The following is a 24,727-nucleotide window of genomic DNA, read 5'->3' as shown; positions in this document are numbered from 1 at the left end:
AAAGGAAGTAAAAAAAAGATATGCATTAAAGAAAATGTCAAACCTCAGTTCTATAATGTTCTTGCTTCACGAACCACAAAATGTAATCTTACAAATGAATGTCACTCTGTTGTCAAACTAAAAATGGAAAACATGCAAGATTCATTGGGATGTAATATTAATGTCATGATGGTAATAATGAAACACACAAGGAAAGGAACCACAATGAGGGACCAGTTTGAGAATAATGTCAAAGTTTAGCTTTTCTGATTGGGTTAACAAATTCCAAAAACTCATTACTTTATTTTATTAATGTATTACATAGAATGGAAATATTTTCCATTAAAGAGTATACATATGTATAAATAATAGTCAATAGTTGTTCTTACATGTGTTTTGATTCTAAAATGGATGTAGTCAGCATTCATAATTGTAATATAATGCTTCCTAGACCTTCATTCATGAATTATGAATATATTGTATCTGACAGTGAATTAGATTATATTTTATTTAAAATGACCAAAGGACAGGAAAATGAAAATCGCTATGACCTCACATTTTATAGTAAAAAGTATTCTAAACATTATTTGCAATACCAAGATAAAGCTGATATAGCAGGTTGTTTTGAATATCTATGTTTATCATAAATAATAGTATATTCAGTAAAAAAAATGGTTAAAAAAACACCCATAAAATATCATCTAAGAAAATAATGTAATTTGATACTGTCCCACACAAGAGGTTGATAAACAAAATGGAGGACCTAGGATTGGGTGAAAATATCTGCAGATGGGTAGGGAACTGGCTATGTAATAGAGAACAAAGAGTGGTGGTGAATAGTGCCGTATCACCTACACAGCCTTATTTTGGTTGGAGCGGCCGGGCCGTACGCGTACGTCCCGGGGTTTTTCATGATCTGCGCATGCGCAAATTCGCTAATGCGCAGGCGCGAACACTCCACAACGCTTACGGACGGGTCTCTACGTGCGAAAAAACCTGTACGCGAGTGTACGGGCATTGGGGGCGGCATAGGGGCGTGATGAGGGGAGCGGCCGAAATAATGAGGGAAAATGGGCGTAAATATGGGCGTACACGGGGGTGTGCACCAAAAATGAGCGGTGCTACTACCGCACGATCGACTAAAGCACCGTTCATTTCGGACACAAAACAGGCGGCCGCCAACCGCCATCTCAAACCACCCCTACAGATACCGCATGCCAGCGTGCGCCTGAGTTTGCTAATTAACGCTGATTCCTACTCAAACACATACACCTGAATGTAATAAGCAATGCTGCAGTCTATTAAGTCCAAACCATGATTTCACTACCTGCAAGCCACACACAGCACTCAAACACATTGGAAGCTTATCTTTATATACTTCTCGACATTTAAAGGTTTGTTTAATTTAAGGTAAGAATCTTTTTAAGACCTGCTTATATACGCTAAGGTAGCTATTTGCTAAACAGTTAGACACATTCACTACGTGCTTTCATAGACTTTACGCAGTAGCACACTCAATCTACACAAGTCGACATGTGTCAACGTGTTCACTCTAATACTAACATAGGTTTTGTATTTAGGATACAATAACATAAACCACATCTAACACCTACAAAGGATGTTTCAGCAATGTTTTAAGCCCATGCCCACTATTTTGCACACAATCTTTGTATAGTACCCAAAATAATGACCTGTACCACTATCTCATCTGCTATGATTTGGATTTGACTACACTCTGGATGTAAGATGCCACCAATCACATTATTGCACTCTCATCTCTCTAACAAAGGATTCCTACATCTGCTTATGACACTGTAAAATCATATATATTTAAAAAGTTATGCATGTTTGTTCACAAGCTATTTTATCATGTTTGGCCTATTCACACATCTTTTTTTAGGGAGGACACATATGCATTCCTACACAAATGTACCTTTTCACCCTTGTTTGTCTGCCTCACCCACTCCATGAGGAAAGCATTGTTCTGGACCTGCTTTTACCTACTACTGTAGGAGCTACCTCACCTGCACACAAACTGCTTTCTCACCTATTAAGTTGCTCTGCACATGTGCTGACACAAACTAATTAGCAGGGAAAAGTTGGATAGGAACATGGGAATGGCCATGGAGAGGGTTACACATGGGAAACTTCGACCACACTTCCACAAATGTTCAAAAATACCCTGGTCAGTAAGTACACATAAATCTAGTATTTGTTTCACACAAGAAATGACACATACCACAATTTTGATTTAATTTTTAAAATAAATTTATTTGCTGTTCAGCATCACAGCTTATTTCACACTTTAATGTGAGAAATCAAATAAACAAATAAAATAGACACACACATAATAAAACAGCCAGAACAAGAGGTTGCATATCTCCAAACATGTGTTACCCTGCAAATGCAATGGTGAAAGAAATGGGGACACCAGAATACGTACTGCAACAACCAGGGTGAATACTAAGCAAGATACACACCACCACAAATTTATCCTGCATTTGTAGAGGTCAAAATACGAACTTTCATGCCCATGGCACGCAAATGGATAGATGGCCAACTCAGGAAGCGGATGTCCAGTGCAATTTAAACATTTGGGGTCCAACCACAGAGGAAGTGAACCAGGTCTCATTATTTGGGCCCTTTTTTCCCCCTTTTAGATGGGGCCTTGGGGACAGGGGCCTTTGGCTCAGCTGCCTTGCGGCGTCTTCCCCTAGTCGACACAGGAGGGTCAGCAGAGGTGGAAGGTTGGGGAGCAGCTTGGGGTGGGGCAGCAGATGGGGGATTGTCCCTTAGGGACCTGGCGGTGGACAGCTGCTCCGCAAGAAGTTCATTCTGGCGGCTGAGGTGTTGGCCAATGCTTACTATGCCAGCCGCCAGAGTGTCGTTAATGCGGGTCAAGGCCTCACACTGCAGCCTGTTTGTGGCCTTCCACTCTGCCAGAAATTCCGCCACCTGCTGCTGACGGATCGCAGCATCCACCCCTTGCTGCTCGATCCTCTCCAGCATCACCATCATGCTCTCTTGCCATGTCTCCTGTGGCTGGGGCTGGGGGTGTCTTCTTGGTGGAGGATGGACCACTTGCTCCACCTGTGGCTCTGCAGAGGAAGATGCTGCCGGTACATCCTGGGTTTCTGCTTCTTCTAGGATAAGAATTGAGAACAATGTCACCATCACATACGCACTAAAAAATATCTTCTGAAGAAGGGACTATTCCAGAAACGCGTTAAGTGTGACAAAGGAGGTGAATTTGTCCTTGGTGGAACTGTGTACTGCATACAGCCTGAGTGTGGAGCAGCTGACTGGTCCGGACCGGGTGCTGCTCAGGACGCTTGCTACATTTAACATCTGTGGTTGCTGTTTTGCCTTGGGACTCCCTCTATATGCTATTCCAAATCGTCTGTCTGTGAGTGCAAACTTTTCATTAAAATTGTTATGTTTTAAAACGTTATTTGCACCATTTGTATTTCTCTGTTTTATATAGAGAAAATCCGGGGATCCGACACACACCATTAGACCAATTGGACCTACTGAATCCTTACCAGGAGATTTATTGGATATATGGTGATATAAAACCTTTTTTGTGAGAACACCTGAGCGCTATACTCCTACACTAAAACCTTTTCTCTGTTGCATATTGTATTTGAGTGGTATGGGGATGTCACTCTTTGTGTAGTGTGGTTAAGCTGCTAGAGGAAATTTAAGCGCACTTTAGCACTAAAGCACCTTTCTTTCTCCGTCAGGATAAGAATTGAAAACAATGTCACCATCACATACGCAATAAAAAATATCTTTCTAAATACAATGCATTACTGTGACTTACCATCAAAAGCAGCATCAAAGACCTCCGCCGGGAGCTCACTGTCCATATTGGAGATCCCCCTGATCTCCCCCACATCAATCACGTCCAAGGAGTCCTGCTCCAGGGGGGTATACTCCAAATGGTCAGGCATAGGACCTCTCCCGGTGGACATGCTGTGGTTGTACCGGTCAGTCATCTTCCTCTTTAGTGTACTTTTGAAGTCAGTCCACCTACAAGTTTAAAAATACAAATATCACCATGAGATATGTGCACCACTGTGCTACGTGTAGGGTTACCACCTAGTCCCTTACATTCCGGACACATGTTAATTACACAGGTTCTGTGGCAGTTTAAAATTAGGTGAAGTGGAGTCTTGAAGTCAGCCAGCCACAGAACCTGTGTAATTAATATGTGTCCGGAATGAAAGGGACTATGTGGTACCCCTAGCTACGTGACATTTCCTAGTGTGGGTGATCTTATGTTTTTTTGCCATATGTGTCCCACACACACATTCATGTCTCAATTAGGAGGCATTTTAGTGTCTCATCTCATTCATTAGGCCACTAAATGCACATACATACATCACTATGCAGAAATGACATCATCCATGGCCAAATTAGGCACCTCCACCTGGTGTGAAACTACACATTCCACCATAGCTTGACAATGTGGTTATTATGGAGTAATTTAACTATGGAATGGCATACTGGGATGTGTAGTTTCTCACCAGCTACATGTGCACAGTTTGGTCATTCTTGTTTCAGTAGCATCATATGGAACATGTTACAACAACTCTTTCAAAAACACACTTTCTCTTGTCCCATCACATACTTCACATGAGCAGAACTGTGCCCATAACCTCACATCACACAAATGGTGCATGTTTCATATATCAATGTGGGTTATTAGACATGGTTGTGTTCACATGTGACATTGAAGTGTAGCACTATCTACAAACACACCTTTCTATTAGTCTCAAAACATACATGTAACATATGTACACACATATGACATCAGGGGGACAAAGACCAGGGCAATTTTTCAGCAGTCTCCAGCAGGAACTGAGGCCCTTATTCTAGTTCACTCTTTCTGCCCAAATATTTCTTTGATGGACAAAACCATGTGCACTGCAGGTGAGGCAGGTGTAAAACCCCACCCAAATCTGATTATCTCTGCACAAGTAACACCTGCCTCACCTGCAGTGCACATGGTTTTGTCCATCTAAGAAATATTTGGGCAGAAAGAGTGAACTAGAATAAGGGCCTCAGTTCCTGCTGGAGACTGCTGAAAAATTGCCCTGACAAACACACTAACCTTTTCTTCACCGCGTCCCAATTTCTGACCACTGGTGCCACCTGGTTCACTTCCTCTGTGATCTTCTCCCAAAGGTTTCTCCTTGCACTGGCACTAGGCTTCCTGGTTGCCAATTCAATCCATTCGCGTGCCCTGGGCACTAGAATTCGCATTTCGGCCTCTACAAATGCAGGGTTTCTCTTTCTGGTGGTGGTATCCTGCTCAGTCCTCACCCTAGATGTTGCAGCCTGTTTTCTGGTGGCCCCAGTTCTCTCACCATGCACCTGCTGGGTCACACCTGTTTGGAGAGATGCAACCTCTTGTTCTGGCTGGTTGCTTGGCCCTTGTGGAGCTGGTGGAGGTTCAACAGGGCCTGTTACTGAGGGGCCCGCTTGATCTTGCAGGCTACTCCTCTCTTGGGCCCTCCTTCTCCGCTCCTGTTCCCTCTTGTTCAGTGCATCAAGCAGGGATTGTGCTGTAGCTCTCTGCAGAGCGTCCTCAGCTGCGGAATCGTCTGAGTCAGACATGTTTGCAGCAATTGTGGGCTGCATCTGACTGAATATTTATATGTTAATCTCCCGCCATGAACAAGGGGGCGTATATTTTTCCACGCAATGTAGATGCAAATTTACGCCGATATTTCCCGCCGATAATTACCGCTTAAATTACGCAGGTCTCAACGCACCTGATCAATCACCTGTATATGCACATACACAGGTTGTGGAGCATTGTGGGCTACATCGTGAAATGTGTGCACCTGTCATTCCAATGATGAGTGTTGTCAGCTGGTATCTGTTGGAGTTCGTGTATGCCTTGTGAGTCACATTTCAAAACATCACGTTACAATGCTTTCCTTACATATGTAATGTGTATGAAATTGTCATACAGCAACATGTCGCATTGTGGCCCTTTAAGCAGCGTAGTTATGAGTAGAGGGTTGCGTGTATTATTTTCCGCACACTGTAAATACAGTACTCCTCTCCATGGATATCGGTGTATCGTGCCCCCTTTAAGCAGCGTAGTTATAAGTTGATGGTTGCGTGTATTATTTTCAGCACACTGTATATACAGTTCATCTCTACATTGAATGCATGCTGTTGGTTGTGGTGTGTGTATATCGGAACGGTCCGCGTAAGTTTCTATTCGCATCCAGTTTGTTAATGTAAGAGGGATTAATAAAGTTAATACCAAACAAACAATTTTTTCGACCAATCAGCAAGCACCAAAAGTGATATATGTACCTGCAATTAATAACTGCGCCATTGCCACTATGACTTGTAATCGAGCTAGGCCCTTTTCCACCCCTGAGCTGTTGGCCCTGGTCGACATTATGGACCGTCACCTGGGGCCCAGGGGCCCATATGTTAGCAATGCGAACAAGCGGCGGGCGTATACTGCTGCCCGCCGCCTGATCTTCTCGACGACCGGCATCTGCAGAAGCCTGGGGCAGGTTGAGCGGCGCTGGTCAGACCTGCGCCGGCGGCAGCCAGTTTTTCTCAACAGCCTTCGCCGCCATATTGCCCGATGTAAGTTTTGATTACTAGTATGTCAGCGTTTTTTAGCAATGTTTTGTGTACTTTTTATAAATATGTTCCTGAGTATGGGGGTGTATATGGGTGTATATGGGGGGTATATGGGGTGTATATGGGGGTATATGGGGTGTATATGGGGGTATATGGGGGGTATATGGGGGGTATATGGGTGTATATGGGGGGGATATGGGGGGGATATGGGGGGTATATGGGTGTATAGGGGGTGTATAGGGGGGGGTTTAAGTAGTTGCTCAGTTTTTGGGTGTAGGATATCAATTAGTTTGCATGATAAATGTCTGAAATATCACAGCAATGATAATTTTGAAGGTTATGAGCATGACTAATGTGAATTTTTCTTTCCCCCTTTTTTATGAAACCCAATCTTCGATTTCTATGCCATCAACATGAACATTTCAGCACGGGCAAGAGCCCGCAGAGAAGCCCGGGAGCAGGCACGCCGGGACCAGGCAGCCCAGGAGCAGCCGGAAGAGGAGGAGGAAGAGGAGGAGGAAGAAGAGGAGGAAGAAGAGGAGGAAGAAGAGGAGGAAGAGGAGAAGGAAGAGGAGGAGGAAGAGGAGAAGGAAGAGGAGGAGGAAGAGGAGGAGGAAGAAGAGGAGGAGGAAGAAGAGGAGACACTGGCTGTAGCTGGGGCCCACACCATTTCTCCATCCCCTTCCCCCTCCCCAACCCCCACCCCAACCCCCTCCCCAACCCCCACCCCCACCCCCTCCCCCTCCCCAACACTGGAGACACTGGCTGTAGCTGGGGCACACACCATTTCGCCATCCCCTTCCCCCTCCCCAACCCCCACCCCCACCCCCTCCCCAACCCCCACCCCCACCCCCTCCCCCTCCCCAACACTGGAGACACTGGCTGTAGCTGGGGCCCACACCATTTCTCCATCCACTTCCCCCTCCCCAACCCCCACCCCCACCCCCTCCCCAACCCCCACCCCCACCCCCTCCCCCTCCCCAACACTGGAGACACTGGCTGTAGCTGGGGCCCACACCATTTCTCCATCCCCTTCCCCCTCCCCAACCCCCACCCCCACCCCCACCCCCTCCCCAACACCCACCCCCACCCCCTCCCCAACACCCACCCCCACCCCCTCCCCAACACTGGAGACACTGGCTGTAGCTGGGGCCCACACCATTTCGCCATCCCCTTCCCCCTCCCCAACCCCCACCCCCACCCCCTCCCCAACCCCCACCCCCTCCCCAACCCCCACCCCCACCCCTGAACAGCAGCAGGAGGAGGTGGCAGCCCTAATGAGGGAGATTGTATTGACCCTCCTGTACCTCCAGATCCTGTTTGGACTTCTGGAGGCCCGGATTTAATTTTTTTTTATCCCCCCCCCCCCTTATTATTGTTGTCCGAAATAAAAGTTTATGTACAGTTCGAACTTGCCTGTGTTTTTACTAATAAATATGTTAGAGGGCTTGTAAGGGTAGGTACATACAGATGTGTACTGTAAGTTATACTTGTAATTTGAGGTGAGGGGTAATGATTGATGTGTGAATGTGTGTGTTTTTGAGTAAAATAACACATAGTGAAAATGCATGAATGTTTAATGTTGTTCGATTAAAACATCACACATAACATCAGGGTAGGCATACATGTTACACATTTTGGACAAACTAATTATGGACATAATTTAGTACATATACAGAAACACCAACATAACTTGATTTAAAAGTAACAGCAATATGGGGACATATAGATAGTGATTAAAATGCCACATTAGAACATAACAAATATACATGTCATGAGGGTTCAAATGTTGGTTTATTAGGTCTTTATTAAGGTAGACAATTGAGTTAATAGAAAACAATAATTGAATAACAAATAGATTAATTAATCAATTGTCAGATTAGTAGTTGAGAGGCAAGATTTGCAGGTCCATATATGTGAAGGTAAAGAAAGTATAGGTCACGAATGCGACCTAGGAGTGCGCCTGGGAGGAGTTGTTGAGCCTGAGCAGCGGTCTCCAAATTGGGGTGTCAATCCCAAACAGTAAACAGGAAAAAAAGAGGGGGTGGAGACCGCGCTAGAACTAAAACATGCAACAGGTATATGTAATGATATGTAAAAATTTATTATACACATTAAAATACTATTAAAAAATTAAGGATAACAATCCTAAAAAAACATAGGATACCACAAGCGCGATGTAGAGGAGGTATAGTCACCCACAATATATTGCACAGTCCTGAGTCCGTTCCTAGAATGCCTTTATACTTTTCCCGATTTGTAAGCCTTTAGGAGAATATTTATCCCCAGTCCAGGGAGCTCCTTGCTGTTGTATAGGTGCTCTACCTGGAGTGTGTAGAAAGCCGGGGAGCGTCCGCTGTTGGTGGGGTGCTCTACCTGGATTGAGGTCACTGGAAGCCAGGGAGCATAAGATGTTTGAAGGTGCTCTACCTGGAGTGAAATAGTTGGGAACCAGGGAGCATCAGATGTTTTGAAGGTGCTCTACCTGGTATATGCTGGTGAGGTCCCAAGAATAGGCTGGTGGGAAGGATATTGAAAAGGCTGGTCCGGTCACAGGGATGAATGGTGGTAGTAGATTCAGTAGTGGGTGTTCAAGACACCCACTACTGAATCTACTACCACCATTCATCCCTGTGACCGGACCAGCCTTTTCAATATCCTTCCCACCAGCCTATTCTTGGGACCTCACCAGCATATACCAGGTAGAGCACCTTCAAAACATCTGATGCTCCCTGGTTCCCAACTATTTCACTCCAGGTAGAGCACCTTCAAACATCTTATGCTCCCTGGCTTCCAGTGACCTCAATCCAGGTAGAGCACCCCACCAACAGCGGACGCTCCCCGGCTTTCTACACACTCCAGGTAGAGCACCTATACAACAGCAAGGAGCTCCCTGGACTGGGGATAAATATTCTCCTAAAGGCTTACAAATCGGGAAAAGTATAAAGGCATTCTAGGAACGGACTCAGGACTGTGCAATATATTGTGGGTGACTATACCTCCTCTACATCACGCTTGTGGTATCCTATGTTTTTTTAGGATTGTTATCCTTAATTTTTTAATAGTATTTTAATGTGTATAATAAATTTTTACATATCATTACATATACCTGTTGCATGTTTTAGTTCTAGCGCGGTCTCCACCCCCTCTTTTTTTCCATATATGTGAAGGGTATGGCAGCGTACACGGACGTACGCTCACTCTCACGAGCGGTGACATAACCTGTGTTTTCCATTGAAAACAATAGGGACCCGTCCGTGCAAACTGGCGTACGCTCAGATCTCCGCAAGAAGTCGGTGGGGAGACGGAGGAAAGACGTCCGTAAACGGCACCGTACGCTCAGTTGTACGCCTGTTGTCGGAGTGCAAGGGCTGGGCCGTCCGCGTACGTTGCCGTACGCTCATTTGTACGCCACTCCCCTTCTACGGTATTTCTGCCCGTACGTAAGCGGCTGATTTGTGGGTGGACCTAACCCTAACGGCCGCGTAAGGCTAGCGTACGTTAATGGCGAACGTACGCACGTTTGGCCGCTCCAACCAGAATAAGGCCCACAATACCAGTACTAAGTGGAGTGCCTCAGGGTTCGGTTTTAGGGCCCATTTTATTTAACATTTTTATTAACGATATTGGGATGGGGTTACTCAGCAATGTATCCATCTTTGCAGACGATACAAAACTAAGCAAAGTTATTAAAACATCAGAAGATGTCACCACGCTTCGAATGGATCTTGCAAAACTAGAGGAATGGGCTAAAAAGTGGAAGATGAAGTTCAACGTGGATAAATGTAAAGTTATGCACCTCGGGAGACACAAACAGTGTGCTAGTTATAACCTTAGCGGAGAGGAATTGGGTATTTCAATACTAGAAAAGGATCTAGGAGTCCAAATAGACAGCAAAATGGGGTGTAGTGCCCAATGTAATATAGCAACAAAAAAGGCCAACAAAATTTTAGCATGCATTAAAAGGGGCATGGAATCTAGGGACTCGAGAGTAATCATGCCACTGTATAAAGCATTGGTGAGACCGCACCTCGAATACGGTGTACAATTCTGGGCCCCGCACTATGAAAAGGACATCATTGAATTAGAAAAAATCCAGAGACGAGCAACAAAGCTTATTAGGGGAATGTAGAACTTAAGCTACGAGGAGAGATTAAGCAATTTGGGACTATTTACATTAGAAAAGAGACGCTTAAGGGGGGACATGCTCAACATGTACAAATACATCAGGGGCCAATATAAGGAATTGTCAAACACCCTTTTTTCTACTAGAAAAGAGTCTAGGGCGCGAGGGCATGAGTATAGATTAGAAGAACCAAGATTTTGTTCAGCTAGAAGAAAAAATTTCTTTACTGTCAGAGCAGTCAAACTTTGGAACTCTCTTCCTGGAGAGGTGGTGTCGGCAGACACATTAAATACGTTCAAAATAAGGTTGGACAAAAACTTATGGTACTTGTTTCCTATCTGGGCGCCCAGGTTTTCTACGTACGGCACCGTAGAGAAATCTGATCGCATCGCATCGTACACATACACGATATTGAACGATGCGATGCGATGCGATGCGATGCGATCCGATTTCCCATAGGAAACAATGTTAAATGGCTCAATTTAGCCAAATTATCATAGGAACAATAGTAAATGGGCCAAAAACACCCCATAACATTGAAATGTCCCCCCAAAAGTAGTTGACGCCACCCCGCCATCAACGTGAACCCGAAGCGTGGCGAGCGCAGCGAGCCCGCGAGGGGCGGCGGTACGTGTCCTCCGACCTTTTCATGCCCTACTATCCACTAGGGCGTGGAGTGAGAATAGAATAGTGTGGCGAGCGCAGCGAGCCACCGAGCCCGAAGCGTGGCGAGCGCAGCGAGCCCCGCGAGGGGATGCGGATACCTTCACAGGTAAACGCGTCCCTTTGCGGGCTTCCCAGGTGTCCGCGTCGCCATGGACACCTGGGAAGCCCGCGAGGGGACGCGTATAACTGTGAAGGTATCCGCGTCCCCTCGCGGGGCTCGCTGCGCTCGCCACGCTTCGGGCTCGGTGGCTCGCTGCGCTCGCCACACTATTCTATTCTCACTCCACGCCCTAGTGGATAGTAGGGCATGAAAAGGTCGGAGGACGCGTACCGCCGCCCCTCGCGGGCTCGCTGCGCTCGCCACGCTTCGGGTTCACGTTGATGGCGGGGTGGCGTCAACTTCTTTTGGGGGGACATTTCAATGTTCAGGGGTGTTTTTGGCCCATTTACTATTGTTCCTATGATAATTTGGCTAAATTGAGCCATTTAACATTGTTTCCTATGGGAAATCGGATCGCATCGCATCGCATCGCATCGTTCAATATCGTGTATGTGTACGATGCGATGCGATCAGATTTCTCTACGGAGAATAGCATGGTGCGCAATTAACTTAGTGGGCGCCCAGATAGGAAACAAGTACCAAACTTATTGGTTAAAAACATCCATGGGCACATCAAATATAATATAAATATAATCTGTCAATCTTTTATAAACATCCTAGGTTGAACTAGATGGACGCAAGTCTTTTTTCAGCCTTACCTACTATGTAACTATGTAACTATGTAATGGTGCTGCGTCCATTTTCCCAGGTATTTGAACATGCACAGTAGAGAAGTCATATGAGCATGGTATGGTGCCATGTTCCCAGAGACCTGCACGGTAGATCTATATGGATACTCTAATTAGTAGAAGGTAGAAAATTGACATAACAGGATATTTCTGGATTGTGGAAGGAAACCAGAGTACCCGGAGGAAACCCACGCAAACACGGGGAGAATATACAAACGCCACACAGTTAAAGCTATGGTGGGAATCGAACCCATGACCTCAGCACTGTAAGGCAGTAATGCTAACCATTACACCGTCCGTGGTGCCCCCCCCCCCCCCTCCGTGGAGCTACATTGTCTTTGTTGCCAATAGTAACCAGATTCTAGCTAATGTCTCCTAAAATATGCTCAATAAATAAGAAGTACTATAGAATCGGGTTACTTATGGCAACATGCCATCTTTAATACAATTCCCTTCTTAGTAAATTTACCCCTCAGAATCAGGTACATAATTAGGGAATCAAGTCCTTAAGGTTGTCAAGCATGCAGTATTTGTTTATTAACAGTTTCTTATATAGCGCATACATATTCTACAGCGATTTACAGAGTATAGTTGAACATTCACACCAGCCCCTGCCCCAGTGGAGCTTACCACATGCACACACACACACACACACACACACACAGACATTCTAGGGTTAATTTTGAACTTCTGCAGTATTATCAATGTAAAGTAGAAATGAGTCCTTTAGTCCTCACTAACAGTCCCTCTTGTGCTGAAGTCCTGGGGACCCTACTGTTCCCAAGAAACAACAGCTATTTGGACAGTATTGCACAAAACACATCAGTGTCTTTAACCCACCCGATTGTGAGAACAATACAATAATAAAACAGGTGAGAAGGGATGCTACAATTTAATTAATGCTGGTGGAAAAATACCATATCAGATGCAGTACCATTCCAAAATATATTTTGTCTACAAAGGTCACTAGTTGAGTCAGAGGCAGAACTCTGAGAGGCAATGGAGTCATCTGCCTCCGGGCTCCGGCTCCCAAGGGGACACCTCTCCTTCCCTGCAAGCTTAAATTACTGAAAGCCATTCCTATCGCTTCTGTTCTGAAATATATTTGTGTTCTCTCTATATAGATAAATAGATATCTTTCTATCTCTCCAGTTGTGTGTGTGTGTGTGTGGGGGGGGGGGGGGGGGGTGGTATATATATTACTTTGAGGCAACTGGGATGAACTTACGCCACTGAGTTGAGTATATTGTTCTCTTTTAATTCCTACCAGCTCATCGTATTTATTATGAAACATCACTAGTTTTAGCAGCACTTATCGCTGTACCCCCTGCCAAGCAGCCAGCCCTCTCTTAGAATTACATACTGTAGGTTTCTCCTTCTGATTGTGATGGATAATATTTTGTGCATGCTGGTCTGTTCAAAAGTTTTACATGTGATCTGTCATAATCATATAATGAACCCTATCAAATATGATACTTAGGAATAACTTACTGGCTTTGGACCTCTGTTACACAAAGGCATATTTTGTACATGTAAAAGACCAAAACAGACTAGTACAAGAGGTTGATGGAGAATCTGCCAAGTCAGTGCCTGCTGTTTCTTGCTGATCTGATTCAGCCTCAAGATTGCAACAGACTCCATTACATTCTATGCTGCTGAGCATCCTACATAGCATATCTTGTTGAGTGGATGGTCTGCCTAACTATCTTCCACCCACAGGTCTGATATGACACCACCAACCACCTACACATAGGATAAGAATGTTACATCATATTTCAAAGTTCTTGTACGCAAGATGTATAGTTAAACTCCATAGACTATACAGTATATAGAAGGGGAAGACCTGCCAAAATTAATATACACATGCCAGTGTTTCTTTATCAATATCATTTTATTTTCCAACTTTTTGGGTCGATGTGGAAACTTTTATTAACATTATCTGCTTTTGATATACAGTATTTCAAACTTTATTATAACTGAAAGGAATTTGTTGTATATGGCAATGTATAAAAGACAAGAGAAATTATGCTGCATATGTAACCAATTGAAAAATAGTCTAAGAAACTAGTTTAACATTTCATTCCATTAAACTTTTTTTTTTTTCTTTAACAAACTTAATTAGTGTGTGAATTATGCAATGTGTTGGCAAGAAAAGTGATTGGGGAAAAATGTTGGGTTTCAGACTTTGCAATTCCTCTTAAATGACAAATATGCATTATAAAGCCAAATATGCAAAAAATAGATGCTATACGTTCCTTTAGCCTGTTGTCAAATGAATCAATGACAAATATCAAATTTCATTTAAATACACACTTTAAATTTCAGACATTTGCAGAAATCTAAGAATCACATAAGTTTCTTTCCTACAGAAACTAATCTCAGCTTGACACGAGCCATAGGGTCAGATTTAAAAACTTCTGATATTGTTGTTAGCACTAAGTACAAATATTAAATGGTGTTCCAGGCAATCAGCTCCTTTATGTTATGTGGTTAAAAAATGCCAAAAATAGAGATAAGCGGTTCTGATTTACAGATGGATCCGCTCTCATCAGAGCGGCTCCTTGTGCAGTAAGCGCCACCCTGCTCCACAGCAGTGTGGCGTTCGTGCGTCATAGATGCTCATGCACCCCATTCCTGTCAATGGACGTGCAAAAAGCTTAGAGTCTTGAAAGACAATTGCTGCGGTGAATGATGGGGTTTGAGCTCCAGCCCATTATTGTGTCATTTGACTTCAGGAGCTCATTGTAAAACTTGTCCAGTGTTGCTTCTAAGCATTTCTTTCTTCTGGTAGTTAAACCTTTATGTTCTTCACTAAAGCAAATCTGGGGTAGAAACTTACAGGATGCTAATTTATTGAAGACAAAGGACACATATGGAAAAAAAAAAGCTGTCACAAAGAGAAAGTTGCAGTTTGTTGTACCCTGGAGCTTGGCAAAATGAAGTTTGCAACTTCCAGAATGGACATGTGTTCCAGTGGATGAATGGATATATATTATTGTTTTAAAATGTAAGACATGAATGTCTGCCGTAGAGATAACACAACCTGGAACAAACGGTGTTGAAGAATGCAGACAATTGGGGCTAACGGAATATGTGAGAAGAGTTAGATTTGGATGGGGTGTGTTCAAACTGGAATCTAAATTGCAGTGTAAATATAAAACTGTCTAAGGTTTATGGGCTACATGTAAAAGCAGCCAGTATTTACCCCACACTGAAAAAAATACAAATGTATTTGCCTCCTTTGCATTGCAATGGGGTTTGTTCCAGACCCAAAGATACTTGCTTTTTTTTGCAATTGCTGTTACAAATGGAAACTTATATTACTCAGAGCTTCCTGGTGGACAGTTTTCTGGATTTGGATAAAGTACAGTAGGACATTTAGAGAGCATACACCTGGCTGTCTAGGCAGATATGGTCTATGTATTAGTATAATAGACACTTTCCAATCCATTAGCCAAGAGGTACAATTTGTGATCTAAGAAGCCACCATAGAGAAGTATTTATATACTGCATCTTCCACATTTCTAGGCCCATAAAATAACCCAAGGTATAGTGAAGCATTTCAATTATCCTGTTCACTTGAATTATTATTATACTGTATATAGCTATGTATCTGCTGCATTGAAATGTAGTATATACAGTCATTATTTTATTAAAAGATAAAAAATAGTAATTAAACAGTAATCCCCATTTATAAAGGCCCAAAGAGCCCGGGGTCAAAAGGCAACTGCTGTGACACTGTTATGCCAAAGAGATTCTTCCAATGCTTTAATTGACAAAACTGTACCTACTATGTCTGAATATTACAGGGGAAGCTGCTGAGTGAAAGATCCTGAATACATGGTCATATTATGAACATTTACGAGACCTAAACCCGGAATTACCCACTTGCTTACACATGACTGCTTTAGAAATTTAGAAATGTTTTCTACCATACAAATCAGTTGAATATATACATGTTTCTTTTTGAAAGGTATTTGACTATAAAAAGACTTTCTTCTTGTTATCATTCTTGATCTTTATATCTGTGCAATGCCTGTGAAGTTGGTGGTGAAAGAAATCCCATTGTCATATTCTTCACAGAAGCACAGAATATTTAATGAGACGAGTGGACAAATCTTCTAGAAGGCAGTGACCTCTCCACTAATGTTACTGCTATGTTAGTGACAGACGGGCTGCCCACAACAGTCAGTTTTAAGTTAAGGAAGGGTGAGGCTTATGTGTCAGAAGTGCCCGGTGATCCTTTTAGTGGTGTCAAAACTTTTTTCTCTTGGCGTTCCACCATATCCTCGGATGATTTCATTTATAGACAATCGCATACTGTATTATAAATGCTATGGGCTGCATTAACTGTGTATGACATTATTCCAAGCAGCCCCCTGTATGTACATAACATATACTTAATAGTGAATTGATTCCTGATTTTGTTAATGAGTATTGAAGGCTTGGGGTGAGATGTAATGGGGTGAGAGAATCAGAAAGTAACAGTAATTAAGGCTGAAAAAAGATGTTAGTCCATTGAGTCCAACCTATTTGACTTATAACTACTGACTTCAGTAAGTCATATCTATCAGCCCACATAACTTCTCTTTGTAACAAGGAATGGTGGCGTCATCCTGTTTAACCTATATGGCAAAATCAAATCCAGGTTGATTTTGCAGTGTAAATGATTGCCACTTAAAAAAAAAAAAACAATGGGCCTGATTCAGACCAGCTCACTGGGCTGCAAGTGTTCAGTGCCCAGTGAGCAGGTAGCCACCGCCCCACCAAGTGCACGCCCTGCGCACTTTCCCACCCTTGTGCATGGCTGCGAACACTTATGCAGCCATGCACACAGGAGGAAACTCATTCACCATTTAACGATTTTCCCCCTGCTCACAATGCTGACTGAGCAAGGACTCACTTAGCGCTGTGAATGCCGTGAGCAGAAGGAGGCAGCTGATGATGTCAGCGGCCCTCCAGATGGCCAGGAACGCCGATAAAAGGCCGGTGACATGACGTGTGACGTGTCAATCACACTACGAGCAGTGAGCGAAGCCTTCCACAAAAATAAATCTCTGCACTCCAACTTTGGATGCTGCAGGGTACCTGGTAGTACCAACACCTACAGAATCAGACACAAAAAGAAAAAAAAATAGGAACCCGCACTTCCTATTGGGGTATAATATTATTATAATTATTATAATTATATGTATATATATATATATATATATATATATATATTATAATAGTATAATGATATAATAGGGAGATAGTCTATAGATTGTAAGCTTGCAGCAGGGCTCTCCTACCTCCAAGTCTGTCTGTTGTTACCCAGTTTGTTTCATCACTGTCTACCATTGTAAAGCGTAACAGAATCTGCTGCGCTATATACTGTAAGAAACTGTAAATAAATATATAGTCCTGATTTTTGATTCTCCTCCTTAGTGATATTTAGCCGAAGTTCATAACCTCAGAAGAAAACTGAAAAACATCTCATGGTGTAGATTTAATGATAGAAAAGGAATGGCAGATTTAGCCAGCATATATATATATATATATATATATATATATATATATATATATATATATATATACACACAAGAAAAAAATTGCAGACACTCACCGGACTTGCTTGTAGCTTTTTTTACTTAGTCACCTTATTTAGTGCATAACAGTGGGTACAGGTCGACGTTTCGGTCCTAAGCTGGACCTTCTTCAAGACCCCCTTCCTGCCTTCTCCAGTGTGTAACTAACCCCAGCCTCATGTGGATCTTAAGTAGCAGCAAGAGAGTATGCCAAACACTCCCCCTCGTTAATTCCAGGAAGTGAAATGTTATGTCTAAAAAACACCATTCACTCATTTGTACATAGATGGTCACATCCACTAAACATATGTTACATACTTGTTAATCATATGAAATGTTTATAAAGCAAATTTACATAGGTATGCATGTAGTACTTACTAATAACACGCTGGGGTGACCCGCACGCCAACTATGTGTTCCATAGCCAGGAAGTTACTATCTTAGGCTGACACACCCACTGTGTGTACCAATAGTAGAACGCCCCTTCGTGCAGCCTCTCAGGTCTATCCCCAGACGTGCCTATGCCGACGCACACATGTCCCAGCGTGCGTTCCATAGTGCATCACGCTGTGCGTTCCAACAGAACTTCAATTTCTAATTGCCGGGTACATAACACCCGGACATAATGACGCGCGCACGCCTCAGCGTGCGTTCCATCATACATCATGACGTGCGCTTCATTGCACGTTGTATGCGAGAACACAGCCGGCATCGTTACAGCGGAGATATCAAGACAGGACTATGCCCGTCTGCATGTATGCGCTTCAAAGGGCGGAAGTTATTTTTTTCTTGTGGATATGGAAGCCCCTGGAGTGTGGTAGCTTTCTGGCATTGGCACCCTGGCTGTTGGCATAAAGAGTGGAGAGTGCTATCCCTGCAACATGGATATATATATATATATATATATATATATATATATATTTGCGGTGGCGGCCTGGCACTCTCCCAATGATTTAAATGCCTGGGTGCCCTCCGGACAACATAGGATAGCAAGCTTGTAAACAAAACTGAGCACTCCAAGGACTTTGTGAGTAATCAATAAGTGGGCATTTATTTCAAATGCAGACACCGACGTTTCGGGGCAGTAGCCCCTTTTTCAAGGTGCAAGTGAGACCTTTATATATATATATGTGTGCCCGTCATAGACCAGTTGGTCAGTCAACTATCTGGGTTAGTACAGTATATATGCTTATATAAGACACGTAACAGCACTCTATCATATCTATCATAGAATCATGATATCAGTGGTTTAATCTTTGCTTCAAACTAGGGAGGAACAATTTTGTTGGTGAGGGGCCACATACTTGTGCTGCCCGCAAGGGTGAAAGATGCTAGCCAGCCCATGATTGACCCCTTTGTGTTATGTGATGTATGTGTAAGAAATTGTCTTCATTTTTAACCACTGTTAATGAATACTGACAATTGAATTATTGCTGTCTGTAAAGAAAATTTGATTCTGTTTTGGATTTTGGCCAAACATCCTGATTAAAACAAATACAATTTACAAGAATGAATTGTGATTTGTTAACACTAACTTTAACAGAAACAGTAGTATTCATGTGTCCTAAATGAAAGGTCAAGAAATACTTATTAAGAACAGAATCCAGCTCCCCATTCTGTTCACATTCCAAATTTCCATGAGGCGAAAAAATACATATGAACTTAGTAATGAAGAATACAGACATGCATCTCTGGGAAACTTATTATGATTGTATAAGTGCAATCTGTTACAAAATTGAGGTGTCAAATTAATTCTTTTTGTGTTCATTTAGATCCATTGTGACGCAACAAGTCCATGCAGAGTAAGTAGTTTAGTAAGATTGCCTTCTCTGTATCCTGAATTGCCTTCTCTACCTAAATAGGCTATGGAGTACATGATGGGTGTATTAGTGATAATTAAATAAAATGCAACAAAATTAAAACGAGAAGTAATTGCAATACCAGTTGTGATCTTCAATGTTATGCCAAGTTTTGTTTCCCTGTATTGTTCCTTTGTACGGCGCTGCGAAACACTTGTGGCGCCTTATAAATAAAATTATAATAATAATAATAATAATAATCTTCTAACACCGTTTTTAAATCCACACTATGAAAAGCCTCTGACTAAAGGGACTGTGATTATTAACGCTTGACTTTAAAAATTAGTCCTCGCAGAGATTTAAATTGCTGTTAATGTTGCTATGCAATTAGTTATTTTTATTTATTTATTATTTTTTTCTACCGGATGGTTATTGTAAATATTGTTGTTGTGATTGTATTCATTTTATAACTGAATGTGAGTATTCTCACAACTTAAATAATCATACAGAAGATTCTAAGAAAAAGCCATCCCCATTGTCAAGAATTGCTAAAAATTTATTGTTGTAACAATTTAGAGGTGCATGAAGGTATGTGCGGCTGCAATTACTCATGTATTTCCAAGTGTGAAAATATGCAAATGCAAATGTAAGCATTCTCCTTGTGCACTATTGTACGATGGACTGAGCAATCCCTGCAACACTCACTTTTGTTATCTAAGCATTGCACAAGTGCACGAGTGGAGCTAAACACTTCACATCTGATACACCATCGATTGCAACATCAAGTCTTGTAACTTTCTTAAGATATGGTCACTGTGGATGTGTTGCTGTATAAAACACATCCCAACTGCACACTGAAAACACACCCATGATGTTTCTGTAACACACCCATGGCACCTCCTCTTTTTACAATGAGTTGAGGGCACTTCTCAGTCTTCACCTAGATCCACCGATCTCAAAAAATAGCAGTGTCATGTAGAAGTGCTTACGCCATTGTGCTCTGCTTTTGTAAGCATACTTTCCCTTAAATGCGTCGACTGTTGAATCTAATGAGTGAAATTACTGAATCCAATGAGTCAAATGACTAAAGCAGTCTTCTGCTGACTTAAGAATTACTTTCTCTTGTATCCCCTAAATAAACCTTGTATGCCACTAGACCCTTTCTGATTGCAAAATGATCCCTATTATCACTGACTAGATCTCTACTCATCCCCTCGTAGTAGTCTACACAAGCAGTAAAGTCTGATTCCTTGACCTTGCTAACATTCAATTTTCTTGCACTCATTTCACTAATGTGGAGGACAGTCACTGAAGAGAACACATATTGTTGAATACTAGACTAATGTGACCATACCGAAGACCATTTTCATTAACTACTTTTGTATAAACAATGGTCCTAATTCAGCATGGCTCAGTAAGCAGCATATATATGCTGCTTACTGAGCCTATAAACTCCACCCAGCTGAATGCCCCCCGCCACAGAATCCCCTCAGTACCATGCGAGGGGATGTACAAACACATCCCCTCACGTGCGGCTGAAGGAGATAGAATGATTCCCATTGGAGTCCGGCAAAAAGGGGATGGGCGCTGACGTCATGTGACGTCAGCTGCCCACCCAAGCAGGCATTGGCCCATCTGCATTCCCAGGAGAACTCCCAGCATTTTCATGGGAACAAATGCTGGGCATTCCCCTACCCCGCACTGGTGTCTGCCCCTGCCCGCCCCCAGCCCTACCCAAGTGTGATACTCGCCAAAGGCATTCACAGAGGGGGTCTGCGCATGTGCAAATATGCACATGCACAGACCCCCACCATTCGGCCCCGTCTCTCCACTATTGAATCATCCCTAATGTAGTTTGATGGGCTACATATCCCGATAATGACCTCAGCAACAGTGTTGATATTAATAATTTTATCAAGAGACTCTTCTATGTGTAATAGGAATTTATAACATTTGGGCACTATGGATGAAGAGCTCAGTTCTAAGCTCCAATCTATGAAATTATAATAGGGAGTAAATTTATTAAAGCTTCTTACAGTGAAAAATTGTGTTTTTGTCCATAGCAAATAATCAAATTCTATCATTTTGTGGATGCAATAGATAAATGTTAGCTACTGTAGAATCTGATTGGTTGCTATGGGAAACATCACCACGTTTCACTCTAAGGTGTTTTCTACATGATCGATAAAATGTATTGAAATACTGAAGCAATTGAGTAAAGTAGAAAAAATAGGGGGTGATTCTGCTTTGATCGACTGAGACCGAATTTGGCCCCGTGCCGATGATCTGTCTGCGCTTTTGCACATTTGCAGACCCCAGCTTCAGCGAGTTTCTGAGAGGATGCAGGGGGGTGGGCATCATTAATGCTGGCCACACATCAGACCAACTTTCATCCAACAATCCAAAAAGTTGCTTGGATGGAATAAAAATCTGGTTCTGGATGGGAGAAAATGTAATTTGTAATTCAGTAATTTGCTCCGAAAATCTAGAAACGGACAAAACCTGTCGCTCAGACAAAGTAATATAGTTGTATCTGTTTGATTTAAATAATTTCACTGAAGGTTTTTGTCCATTTTCCTGGATTTGTGAGCAAATTGCTCATTGTCATTTGCTCCTAACCAATACCAGATTTTTATGTCATCCAACCAACTAGTTGGATGGTTGGAGGAAAGTTGGTCTGATGTGTGGCCAGCATTAGCTGTTTGATAAGCAGCGAAGGAACGCTGCTTAGCAACTGGGTCTGAATCAGGTCCTCAGTGTTATACATTTCCAAAGGGTTTACCCTGACTGAGACATCAGCATCATGGTCATAGAACAGCTAATTTCAATTTCAGAAATGAAATCCTTACCTGTATTACATTCTAAGCTCACATTGTAACAAGATCGCATAGCATACAGTAGATTCTTGGGGAACTCCTATCATTGAAAAAAGGAAAACAATTTAGGGAAAAAATATGTGACGAGAATCCTCAAAACATCAAAGGATAATTACCGTAGAAGCAAAGCTAATTAGCTAATAACTTCTTAAATCTATCATCAATGTGTCATTTACGTTCTGTCTAATAATGTGGCCTCATTAATTACATCCTAGATGTGTCTTGTATAATAAACAAGCGCTAATAATATACATTCACTCCAGGCTTTATTTTGCATTTGCTCTGTCTAATCTAAGATCAATTTGTAGTAAACACGAATAATAAAAATAACCTGTAATTAGTTGGCATAGTAAATAAAACGGTACTTATGTATTATCTGGGCTCCCATGTTAAATGCACCCCATTTTTTCATACCCCTACTATCTAACTATGCATGGAGTTGATTATATATAATGTGGCGAGTGCAGCAAGCCACCGTGCCCGAAGCATGGCGAGCGCAGCGAGCCCCGCGAGGGGACGCGGTCTTATAAGAAAAACGGGAGCCCAGATATTACAAGTACCAATAAAACATATATTGTATAGTATGTGGCCTAGTACCTGATTTTGGTGCAGATATATTGAGCCTTGCAAAGAGATAAAGTGGAAGGAGATAAACCACCAGCCAATCAACTCCCAACTGTCATATTTCAAACACAGCTCATTGGCTGGTGCGTTATCTCCTTACACTTTATCTCCACTTTATCTCCAGTTTATCTCTTCTACAGGCTTAATACTTAAGGTCTGCCCCTTTATTTATTTATTTATTAACAGTTTCTTATATAGCGCACACAGATTCCGCAGCGCTTTACAGAGCATAGTTATAATCAAAAACACATAACAAATTACAGTACAAGACAGTTTAGGACAAGTACATGGTTAATATGGATAGTTGCACCAGGGGACAGGACACTGAAGCAATTATCAGGGTGGCAAAGGTTTATATATTCTAAGAAAGGCACATAAGGAGAGAGGGCCCTGCTCGTGAGAGCTTACATTCTAAAGGGGAGGGTTAGACAGACTGGGGTGACACAGAAGGCGAAGAAGTGAGCTTAGACAGGTTAGGTTGAGAGATTGTCAGGTTTTATGCAGGAGGGTGGGAAGAGGTCAGCTTAGTCTTTAATATTTTAAGTCTAAAAAAGTGCTGGGTCATCCAAGAGTAGACAGCAGAGAGACAGTTGGAGATATGAGTGAGGATAGAGGGAGAGAGATCAGGAAAGGATCGGTAGATTTTAGTACTATCAGCATAGAGGTGGTAGTGGAAGTTAAGTGAGCAAATAAGCTCACCCAGAGAGGACATGTAGAGATAGAGAAGAAGAGGGTCAAGAATAAAATGTTGGGGGACACCTTTTATCAATGGAAGAGCAGGAGAGGTGAAGTCATTAGAGGTACAGCTGTGCATTTTTAAAACAGACAGTGCATATGCAAGCAGAAAGAGTAATATTCAAAGTTTGTAATACTTAAATACGTAAAATAAAACAAATACCAAAATGTATAAAACATCTTTGAAATTGGTAATAGAGAGTACAGATTAGTGTTAACCCAGTGGTTCCCAATTTTTTTTTGGAATCATGGCACCCCTGGGTCAAAAGTTTCTTTATACGTCTTCCTTAGGATCAGTTGCGTGGTGAGGGAGAGAATTTGTTTCAGATTGTACACGTTTTATGATGAGAAGCCACAAGCACTGGTTTTGCTTTTTATTTTACCCACAAATAATTTGAATTGCTTGTGGACCACTATCCCGGGACACCCCTGCAGGTGTCCAGAGGCACCCCAGGGAGCCATTGCACACAGTTTGGGAATCATTGTGTTAGCCTAAAAGTGAGATGACAAGATGGGAAAAACTTTATAGTCACTGACCACTCTCACTCCTGTTGTAAGCTATGTAGCATCTACAGTAGAGCAGTGCTTCACAATCTACACATCCTGCGCAAGGCACACTATCAGTCCTGGTTTTACAAATAATCAGACATGAGGACAAAGAGTTCACAAGTGTTTTATAATGTTTTAACAATTTGTGCTAAATCATAAATATCCTTAAATCGGTATTGTTAGTGTACGTTGTGGGCCAAGGTTGGGAAACACAAATATGAATATGAATTTTAATTGTGATTTCAAAGACTCGGGCATGTCTTCACCATTTTCGGGTTGTGTTACTCTTTAAAACTGTGATCAAATGTTTCTATTGCTGCTTTCAATTTACCCAAACCCCAAACTCTCTGCCCATGCTTGCCAACTCACTCAGAATGTCTGGAAGAGTGCCCCAAATTC

This window comes from Crinia signifera, chromosome 2, assembly GCF_055691185.1.
Source record: "Crinia signifera chromosome 2, ASM5569118v1, whole genome shotgun sequence".
Lineage (NCBI taxonomy): Eukaryota > Metazoa > Chordata > Amphibia > Anura > Myobatrachidae > Crinia > Crinia signifera.
This window is presented reverse-complemented; position numbering follows the sequence as displayed.